Source organism: Macrobrachium nipponense, chromosome 23 (assembly GCF_015104395.2).
Source record: "Macrobrachium nipponense isolate FS-2020 chromosome 23, ASM1510439v2, whole genome shotgun sequence".
NCBI lineage: Eukaryota > Metazoa > Arthropoda > Malacostraca > Decapoda > Palaemonidae > Macrobrachium > Macrobrachium nipponense.
Window position 1 is genome coordinate 81,125,987 of NC_061090.1, and position 11,558 is coordinate 81,137,544.

The 11,558-nt window shown below is 47.1% G+C and overlaps 1 protein-coding gene across 1 annotated transcript in view; it reads left to right on the forward strand.

Moving 5' to 3' along the window:
• Positions 1–11,558, forward strand: part of LOC135202108 (protein germ cell-less-like) — a 184,185-nt gene that overhangs the window by 947 nt on the left and 171,680 nt on the right. The window lies entirely within an intron of this gene.

Sequence of the window (11,558 nt, forward strand, 5' to 3'; positions counted from 1 at the left end):
TATTCGTTATTGAAAAAGTAACTCGATTCTGACTTAAATTTAAGTAATTATTTTTTGGAATTAGAACGTTCTTTTAAGTCCTGTATTATGACGTCACGACATCTTGACTTTCGTACCTATTGTAAATAATTGCTTTACTCAACTTTCTTGCAGAACAGTTTACCAGTTATTCATGCAGATTATCAGCTCTTCATGTAATTGGTATAATCGTAATGCGCATATATATCTTCATTATTTACTTTTTGGATATATGAAGATGTTTTACTGCCGGATTATCACCGTAGTGTGACGCAATTGTTTTCGGTCGATGCGCCTCTGTTTTCGCACCATAAGAAATTATGGGGCCGAATTTGCAATGACCAGAAAGTCGTTAAAAGAGGAAAGTTAGCATTGAGGGGCATATGTTTTGATTGAGAAAAATACAATTTGTTCATGAGACTTACTTGGCAGATATATATATAGCTGTATTCTCCGAAGTCCGACAGAATTTCAAAACTCGCGGCACACGCAGCTGGGCGGGCAAGGGTGGTAGTACCCATTCCCGCCGCTGGGAGGCGGATATCAGGAACCATTCCCATTTTCTATTCATATTTTTTTTCTGTCGCCGGGTCCCCCCCCCGGTAAAACACCTGTTTACAGACCTCCGACCCAGGATTTTTGGATTTTGACTCGTTATAAGTATCTGGATTGACTTTTGGTTTTGACTCTGGATTGTTGGATTGGCATACGCGATAGTGGACTGTTTTTGAATTTTGGATTGGCTTTTCTCTGACGTGATGTCGGGATCAAGTTCAGTGAGCTTCAGAGTGTGTGAGAAGTGATTGCAAGGTGAGGCTACCGAAATCTTCGTAGACCCCCACACAGTATGTATGGGGTGTAGGGGGCATGTTTGTTTGCTGGTTGATCGTTGCATTGAATGCAAAAGTTTGACTGAGGATGAATGGAAGGTGTATGAATCCTATCGGCGTAAGTTGGAGCGCGATAGGATCAGGAGGTCTTCCTTCTAAGAGCGGTTCTACGAAAGGTAAGGGAAGTAACATTTCGCCTATATTAACACCAGTAGAATTTGCTTCACCTAATCCTGTGTTGTTGCCTGAGGGCCCTAGTTCTGTGTCTGGAGAAGGTAATGCCCTTTCTCTGATTCTAGAGTTGTTACGTACTCTAGAGTCCAAAGTGTTGGCCCTTGAAAACGGCTCGAATAAAGTGTGTGATCGTGCCCCTAGTGTTGTGGAGGGGGCGTCAGATCGGCCCCATAATGCCTCTAGGTCTAGACCTCTGTCGGACTCCCAGACCTCAGGGAGTGGGCATGTCGAAAGCCGCAAGAGGGTTACGGGGGCTCCCCCCACCGATCTGGCGTCCCTTCGGCAGGACCTGTTGCTGCTTCCCAGGCTGCCAAGGAGCGTGCTCAGGCTCGCATCCTTAAGGACTGTTTTTCGTCCTCCGAGGCGCCCTCCCCGCGCAAGGTGGAGCGCCCGGAGTGACTCGCGTCCGCTGAAAAGGACTTTTCCTAGGGAGGACGCTTTACGTCCCTCTCTCCGCTCTCGTTGCGGTCTTCACCTGCGTCGTATGACGCGTTTCCTCCACAGAAGAGAGGTAGGACGTCGTCCGAGGACGACGCTGAGAAACGCTTCTCTCGCGCCTCGGAGAGGCAGGTTGCTGTTCCTTTGAGAAGGAAGGAGGCGTCCCCCCGCCCCTCGTCTTCTCGCAAGCGCAGCCCTTCACCGCCTCTCGGTTCTTCACCTACGAAGAGCATTCTTGCGTCGCTTCAAGACCAATTGTCGGCCTTGATGGCTCGGAAGACTCGCCCAGCAGCAGTTGAGCCTAAACGAAGGAAGGACGCTAGAACTGCCTGTCAAGAGGACGAGGCAGTCTCCTTCTCCGTCTCCTCGTTCGTCTCTGTCTCCACCCGTACGTCAGGACGCCTTGAGGAGCTCGACAGGACGCCTTGGAGGACGCTTTTGATGACGCTCGGCAGGACGTTTTCGAAGACGCTCGTCGGGATGATGTGCTTGACGCTTTGCCTGCGGAGAAGACTTTCGAGAGCGCTCAGAAGGACGCTTTGAAAGCGAAAGCAGGACGCTTTGAGCGTGAGAAGTAAGGACGCTCCTCGTGAGAGACTAAGAATAACCTCTCTTGACGCGCAGCGCGGTCAGGACGCTCGTCGTGGTTCGAGCTCTAGAGATCGACAGAAGGTCGGTCGCTTTGAAGAGACTGATTTTAGTCTTCCTCGAAAGCCTTTGTTGAAGGCTAGACCCGTTGGGCGCACGCCCTCTCCAGAGGTTCAATCTCCTTTGCCTCTTCGGGAGGAAGGAGAGTTTAGTAGTCCAGCGGATTCAGTGGAGGAACAGCCGTCAGAGTCGTCAGTCTCCGACTACAAGGTGCTGGTTCGCCTTTTACGTTCCTTGTTTGGCGAGAAGTTTCCAGCCTGCAGCTCCTAAGTCTCCTCCCTCTCAGTTTTCGTCTTCGAAGTCGAGCAAGGTTTCGGAAGTGGTGGAGATGAAGACTTCCTTGTCCACTAAGAGAGCATTCAAGAAATTGCAAGATTGGATGGAACGTCGGAAGGATCAGGGCAAGTCGACTTTCGCGCCCCCCTTCCTCCTTGCAAGACTCCAGTTGGGAAAGGCGGTCATTTGGTACGAGACCAAGGCGGAAAAGGAAGTAGGAGTTAAAGATCCTTATCGCTCATCTCAGCAAGGGGGGACTTTGCTAGTCTGGTGGAGCCCAGAAGAGATCACTGTTATCGTCAGCTAAGATTTCATGGACTTCCCCAAACGGAGATCGACCATCACATGAAAGGTCTGTTAAAGACTCTGGAAGTCTTTAACTTCCTAGACTGGTGCCTAGGAGTCCTGGATCTTCAATCTAGGAGTCCTGATTCTTTGAGTCTGGGGGAGCTGTCCAATGTGTTGTCATGCATGGACAAGGCCGTCAGGGATGGTTCGGAAGAGTTAGTGTCTCATTTCGGCACTGCTTTCCTCAAGAAGAGAGCGCTGTTCTGCAATTTTACAGGCGAGGTCTGTTTCCGCATCGCAGAAGGCAGAGCTTCTCTTTGCACCTCTTTCGAGCCATCTCTTCCCCCAGGCTATGGTAAGGGACCTGGCAGTGAGCTACAAGAGAAGGCTACCCAGGATCTCTTAGCCCAGTCTTCAAGACGTCCCGCAGTCCCTACCACGTCGTCGTCTGGACGACCTCCTAGGAAGGTTAAGCCCTTTCGTAGCGCTCCTCCCTCGAGAGCTGCTCCTCGAGGGAGAGGACTTGCAAGAGGAAGAGGTTCCTTCAAACCTAAATCCTCTAAGTGAAAAGAAAGTCCTTCAGATGCCTGTCGGAGCCAGGCTAAAGTTCTTTGCGGGTGCGTGGAGAGAGAGAGATACAGATGCGTGGTCCCTCAAGATAGTGGAAACAGGGGTAACAAGATCCCCTTTGTGGCACGCCCTCCTCCTCTGTCTACGACTCCCAGAGATCTTTCCCCGTCATATCAAGGGGAGAAACATCAGGTTCTTTTAGATCTTTTGGAACAAATGATCATGAAAAGAGCGGTGGAGCAGGTCTTAGACCTGGGGTCACCAGGATACTACAACAGAACTTTTCCTGGTACCAAAGCAAGTCGTCGGGGTGGCGTCCAGTCTTGGACGTAAGCAGCCTGAATCTTTTCGTGGAAAAGAAAAAATTCAAGATGGAAACACCTCAGTCGGTTCTAGGAGCCTTAAGACCGGGCGACTGGATGGTGTCCTTGGACCTACAGGACGCATACTTTCACGTGCCTATCCACCCTCTTTCAAGAAAGTTTCTGAGTTTTATGCTAAGGGACAAAGTTTGGCAATTCCGAGCCCTTTGTTTCGGTTTAAGCACGGCTCCGATGGTATTTACCATGATCATGAAAAACGTAGCGAGATGGTTACATTCTGCAGGAATAAGAGTGTCCCTGTATCTCGACGATTGGCTGATCAGAGCATCGTCAGAAGAAAGGTGTCTGAAGGACCTTCACTTCACTTTGGCCTTGGCGAAGTCCCTGGACTTGCTGGTCAACCTCGAAAAGTCAGCATCTGACCCCAACACAGTCCATCGTGTATCTGGGGATTCAGATGGATTCAGTGGCTTTTCGAGCGTTTCCGTCCCAGGAACGACAGGCTGCAAGGCTTAGAGAAAGTCTCGGCATTCCTGGGGAAGGAAGCTTGCTCGGCGAGGGAATGGATGAGTCTGCTGGGAACCATTTCCTCGCTGGAAAAGTTTGTTTCCCTGGGAAGACTACACCTCAGACCTGCTCCAGTTTTTGACTTAGCAGACGGACCCCCCCCAATGCGGGGAGTCAGAGAGGATCTGGATGCGACCCTTTTCATCACCAAATCGGTGAAGAACCATCTAAGATGGTGGTTAGATCCTCAGAAGTTTCGAGAGGGGTTGTCCCTAAAGCTTCTGAGCCCAGACCTAGTGTTGTTTTCCGACGCTTCGGTGTCGGGATGGGGAGCAACACTGGGAGGGGAGGAAGTGTCAGGCACCTGGAGGGGGGAACAGGTGTCCTGGCACATCAATGTAAAGGAACTAGCGGCGGTTTTTCTGGCGCTACAGTTCTTCCAACAAAAGGTTGCAGAGAAAGTAGTCCAAGTCAACTCGGAACAACACCACAGCCCTTGCATACCTAAAGAAGCAGGGAGGTACACACTCCCGTCCTCTGTTTTATTTAGCGAGGGAGATTCTGCTTGTGGTGGGCAGATGCGAGACGGATAAGGATCCTGACGAGATTTTATCGCAGGAGTCCAGACGTCAGAGCAGACCTTCTCAGCCGACAAGATCAGATTCCTGCCGACGGAATGGACGTTGCACCAGGACGTCTGTCGAGAGCTCTGGAGACTGTGGGGGGGTTGTCCGTTAGTCGACCTATTTGCGACATCGAGAACAAAGAAAAGGTTTTTTTGCCTTCTTTATTGCTTTTCTCCTGTGTGCTGGATCCAGGAGCAGTCGCGATAGACGCTCTGCTCTGGGACTGGACGAACCTGACTTATATGCCTTCCCGCCATTCAAGATCATGGGGGAAGTAGTAAGGAAGTTCGCGGCATCGGAGGGGACGAGGTTGACCCTGATTGCCCCGATGTGGCCAGCGAAAGAATGGTTCACAGAGGTAATGTCATTCATCATAGACTTTCCGAGGACATTGCCCTGGAGGAAAGATCTACTCAGACAGCCCCACTTCGCAAGATATCACCGAAACCTCTCCGCTCTGGGTCTGACTGCGTTCAGACTATCGAAAAACTGGCCAGAGCGAGAGGTTTTTTCTAAAGCAGCTGCAAAGGCGATCGCCAATGCTAGGAGAACGTCCTCGAGAGCTGTTTACCAGTTCGAAAGTGGGCTTCCTTCAGGGCATGGTGTAGAAAGGAGGGAATTTCCTCTTCCTCTACCTCTGTGAGCCAGATAGCCGATTTCCTGCTATTTTTAAGAAATGTGCAGAAGCTGGCGGTCCCGACCATCAAGGGATATAAGAGCATGCTGTCGGCAGTCTTCCGACACAGAGGACTAGACCTGTCTGATAACAGGGATCTTCACGATCTCCTGAGATCATTTGAGACATCCAACCGATACCTCAGGCGAGGCCTCCTTCTTGAACCTGGATTTAGTCCTTAGACTGTTAATGTCGAGTCCTTTCGAACCTCTATATGAAGCGTCTCTTAGGAACTTGACTAAGAAGGCTCTTTCCTAACTGGCTCTGGCGACGGCGAAGAGAGTTAGTGAAATTCAGGCCATTTGTAAGAGAGTGGGCTTCAAAGGGGACAATGCTGTCTGCTCTTTGAGTACCACTTTCTTAGCAAAGAATGAAAACCCGTCGAACCCTTGGCCAAGGAGCTTTGAAATCAAGGGTATGACAAGCCTTGTGGGCCAAGAACCTGAGAGAGTCCTGTGCCCTGTCAGGGCTCTAAAGTTTTATGTCCACAAGACTAAAGAAGTACGAGGTCCCTCAGATAATCTCTGGTGTTCGGTTAAACGACCCGATATACCGTTATCCAAGAACGCTTTGGCGTTCTTCTGAGGGACGTCATAAAGAGGCTCATTCGTCTTCCACACAGATCGATTTGAGCCTCTTGCGAGTGAAGCTCACGAGTCAGAGCTGTTGCAAACCTCGCTTGCCTTCCAAAGGAACATTGTCGATCAAGGACATCCTTGACGCCACCTTTTGGAGGAGCAAATTCAGTATTCGCCTCACACTACTTGAGAGATGTGAGAACGATATACGAGGACTGTTGTTCTCTTGGGCCATACGTTTCTGCAGACACATCTTGGGGGCTGAAGGTAGCTCTCTCCCTATCCCTTAGTTAGGTTTAGGTTAGTTTTTAGTTGATGTGTTTTTGGTTGTGGTGAGGCTTTGGTGAAGACCTCCCATCTTTTAGCTTAGTGTTCAGGGGGTGGGGGGTCTTTGTTAGTTGGTCAGGTGGTGGTCAGTTGCTTCGTTTGCCCTCATTTGTAATGGCTCTATGCTCTTGTCACATTGAGGTCCCGTCCCCGTTGACAGAGCATTCAGAGCGCACCAGCACTACAGGTCTCCACCTGGCTGGCAACTCTGATTAAGCACAAGCAGGCTGTAGTGACAGTAATCACAGAGTCTACTTTGCTAACAGGTGAGGAACCAAGGTGTATATCATCTACTTAATTTAAGTTTCCTACAAATCCTATTCTGTCTCTTCCCACCATCCGAAGGTGGGATTCAGCTATATATATATCTGCCAAGTAAGTCTCATGAACAAAATGTTATTGTTATAATACAATTAAGTTTGTTCATACTTACCTGGCAGATATATATAATTAAGTGCCCACCCACCTCCCCTCAGGAGACAGTGGCACTGATAAAATATGAATAGAAAATGGGAATGGTTCCTGATATCCGCCTCCCAGCGGCGGGAATGGGTACTACCACCTGGCCGCCCACTGCGTGTGCCGCGAGTTTTGAAATTCTGTCGGACTTCGGAGAATACAGCTATATATATATCTGCCAGGTAAGTATGAACAAACTTAATTGTATTATAACAATAACATATTTATTCAATAGCTAGCTTGTAAAAAATACTTGATTACAAAAAACTTGATTGACAACGAAGCAGCATACCTATTATGGGTTTCAGAGACAGTGCAAGCACGTTTTTGGGCAATACCTATTTCTGTAACGAACACTCGTATCAGAACGAGATTTTGCTATAGTGCATTACACCCAGTGGTGTAATTTATAAGGGTATCGTGAATCACTAATCATAAAGAATAACGACACTTGTCCTTGTACCAAGAGACAAAAACTCCATTATGCAGAAATGGATACGAACACGCGTATAAAGCTCCACCTATCCTCTCCCCCCCTCCACCGCCACCCCTTTCCTTCTTCGTTCCTTCGCCCTCCTTTCTCTCTCTCTCTCTCTCTCTCTCTGTTGCCATTCGGTATGTGTTGACCCTCCAAACTGGGTATAAGACTACACACAAAACGTTGAAATTGGTGAAATTAGGCTATGTATTGAAAGTATATATACATAAATATTAAAGCAATTTTATGATTATTGCATTGCTATGACAACTAGATTTCATGGAAACAGTTTATAATAATGAATCGGCGTATGTGTGAAGCCTCCACTAAGGTGGCATCAATGATTTTGCCATTCTTAGCATGCAAACATTAAAGATTACATTTATTTCTGGCATACGGTTATTAAAGAAATTCAAAATACTAATATAGACTGAAATCAATGAAAAGTGCTAGCAAAAACAAAAAAGCAAAAAAAAAAATATGTATATAATTCACTTATCCGTAGTCGTTCCACTATGGTTTTTGGCAGCCAGATGTACGAAAACGTTAGAAACATTTGATTGTATCTACTTTAGAAATATCTGTAATTTTTCGGGGTAATTTGGTTGCAAAAAAGGGATAATATACATGAATTAAATAACTAAATAACGAGTAAAGTAAACAATTTAAGGAATAAAACTTTGCAGTTTCGTCGTCTGCTGTTCGTAACTGTGTTTGTGGCGCGCGCGCTTAGTAACCAGGAACAGCAACTTGTTTAAAGTGCAATGTGGAGTGAACTGAGACCAAAATGTGTATAATAACAATCAAATAAGCACTGTGGAGTTTCAGTTGTGATGGCAGTAAGGATAAAAACCACCAATTACAAGGTAAGAATGAATTCAGTTCAAACCATGACCCCGGGATTAAAAAGTTTCATACTTTCAGTAATATAGGCAACAAAATGTTGTTTTATTGTGCCGATTACAACTGCAATCTTGAGTAAGATCAATAAACGTTACATATATACGCTAACATTGTTCACATGATTGCTGGGAAGGCTGGGAAAGATGATTTTCGTCACTGATCAGAACCTTCCATGAAAAACGTAGCCGCCATATTGGATTTCAAAACTGCCTTGAAAACATATTTTGTTCATGAAACTTACCTGACAGATATATATATAGCTGTATTCTCCGAAGTCCGACAGAATTTCAAAATTCGCGGCACACGCAGTGGGCGGCCAGGTGGTGGTACCCATTCCCGCCGCTGGGAGGCGGATATCAGGAACTATTCCATTTTCATTCATAGTTTTTTTCTGTCGCCGGTCGGTAAACACTGTTACAGACCTCCGCCATAGATTTTGAAACTTCATTAGCCGCTTAAGTATCCTAATTATTCTTACGATTATTGACTTGGATTTGTGGCTAGGCATACGCTATCGTAAATTTTTCATTGCATTTGATGTCTGAGGCTAGTTAGCCTAGTTTCAGACTTTGTTGTCTGCATGGGGGATGGTGAAGCTACCGGAACTTTCGGTAGACACTCGCTTAGTGTATATGGCGTTTACATGTTTTCTTTGCATAAGTTCAATGTAATTAGTGTGTGTGACTGATTACGGAAGAAGTAGGATCATGTACGCATTTTAGAGCGTGTTAGAATCAGGAGTTTTCCTCCACAGTAAACAGAAGCTAGAAATAATGAACCTTCTAACCTCCTGTAGATTTTATTTTGCCTAACCCTGTGGTATGGCTTACGGGCCTAGAAGAAGTGTCTGCTAGAGGATTACATCAAGTAATCTTAGACTAAAGTGCTCGCTCTCCAATTAGTGTTGTGAAGTGTAGTGCCCCTTGTGTGTGGAGGGGGCGTCAGATCGGCCCCCCATAATGCCTCTAGGCCTGGACCTCTGTCGGATCCCAGGACTCAGGGAGAGGGCATGTCGAAAGCCGCAGAGGTTACGGGGGCTCCCCACCGATCTGGCGTCCCTTGCGGCAGAACCTGTTGACGCTTCCCAGGCTGCTAAGATCGTGCACGCGCACGAATCTTGAAGGATTGCTTCTCGTCCTCCGAGGCGTCCTCCCCGCGCAAGGGTTGGAGCTCTCGGAAGGACTCGCAGCCCTCTAAGAAGCTTTAGAGAAGAGGACGCTTCACGTCCTCTCTCTCGTTAGGAGGGAACGTCAGATCGGCCCCATAACGCCTCTAGGCCTAGACCTCTGTCGGACTCCCAGAAACCAGGGAGAGGGCATGTCAAAAAGCCGAAGGAGGGTTTACGGGCTTTTCATGCTGATCTGGCTTCCTTTCGGCAGGTATGTTTGTAGCTTCCCAGGCTGCCGAAGATCGAGCACGTGCACGAAGCTTCAAGGGTTGTTTCTCGGCCTCCGAGGCATCCTCCCCACACAGGGGTTGGGGCTCTCGGAAGGATCTCGCCCCCCTAAAGAAGCTTTAGAGAAGAGGACGCTTCACGTCCTCTCTCTCGTCACGAGAGGATGAGGAGGAAAGAGACCACATTTACCCTTTTAGAAGAATGCACTGGCTCTTTTTCTAAGGGACATTTAAGGAGGCTCATTCATCTTGCCAGAAGAGTGATTGAGCCTCCTGCGATGAACGCTCATGTATATATATTTATACATTATTAAGGAGGCTCATTCATCTTTCCAGAAGAGTGATTTGAGCCTCCTGCGAGTGACCGCTCATGTATACTTCATTTATACATTATTAAGGAGGCTCATTCATCTTGCCAGAAGAGTGATTTGAGCCCCCTGAGAGTGAACGCTCATGTATACATCATTTATACATTATTAAAGAGGCTCATTCATCTTGCCAGAAAGTGTGATTTGAGCCTCCTGCGAGTGATCGCTCATGTATATGAACGCTCATGTATATATCACTTGTACATTATTAAGGAGGTTCATTCATCTTGCCAGAAGAGTGATTTGAGCCTCCTGCGAGTGAACGCTCATGAAGTTAGAGCTGTTTCAACCTCGCTAGCATTCCAAAAGAATTTGGTAATCAAGGACATTCTTGATTCCACCTTTTGGAGGAGCAACTCAGTATTCGTCTTCTCTCCTCATGGCGCTCCGTATACGTTATGTAACGTTCGCTTTACTTCGAAAAGCAAGCTGATAAGTTTGACGGCCGGCAAGCTGCTTTGCACAGTCAAACAACTATGTCTCTGGGTCGGCATAAGAAGGGCAATTTGTTTAGAAGTGAGGAAGCTTTGGAGGTGCTCGACGTCCTATAAGTAGAGACATTCTCCAGGACGCTTCGGCAAGCACCTTGCGGAAGACGAAAGCCATACGTCTTCCTTTAGTGTTCACACTCTTCAGGAGCAGCGTGCGGCTCTCCATGGAGACTCGCATGAGGACGTCCCTTAAAAAATATTCAACGTCATACGCAAAACGCGGGTTCGTCATAACATTGAGATGTTGGCAAGGTCGCTCGCCAGGACGCCTCTTGGCGGGCCTTGCATGCATCAGGCGCTCAACGAGTTCCTCTCTGAAACGTCGTTCAGAGACTTGGTGTTCTCTGCTCAGACACGCTAGTAGCTAAGCACGCTCAGCAGTTGAGGACGCTCAAGCAGGACGCTTTACAGGACGCTTTTGAGGAGCGCTTTTGTGCACATTCGCCAGGACGCTTCGGTGAAGCTCGGCAGGACGCTTTGCGAGAGAAAAGACTTGTAGAAGGCGTTTTATTTGCTGTTCAGACGTTTCTTAGGACGCTTGACGCTTTATAAACGCTCGTCAAGAGGAGTTTTTTCAGGACTCTCCACAGGACATTCCTTTACAGAAATTTTTAAAAAGGATTCGGAGTTAGCGGAGAGACATACCCGAATTTTTTCTTCGATCCCTCTTTCCTCTTCATCGATTTCTCTGAGAATCGGAAGATTATATCTCGGTCATGTAAAGGGTTTTCCCTATTAGCAAAGTGCTAATAGTTTTGTCTAGTAAGGACGTTTTCCCCATTGTCAAGATACTAAACGTTTTGTCATTTAAGTGGGGGGACCCCTCATAAATGGGGTAGTTCTCATTGACATAGATTTTAATGTTTTTATCGTTTAAGCGGATAAACTCATTAACAAATTTCGAAGAGCTCTCATTCATTTTCAGAGGCTCATCGGGGAGTAAGAAAAAGACTTGTAGACTAGATCCAGGAAGTCTTATGTCCAATATCATAAGAACATTGAACGGTCCTTTTCGATCCTCGGTTCTCTCTTGATGATCTCTATTCGATATTTACTCCCTTTTCTTGGCAAAGAGTCAAGGAGTTCTTTTAAAAGTCTCATTCATTAGAACGTGGACAGTCGTTT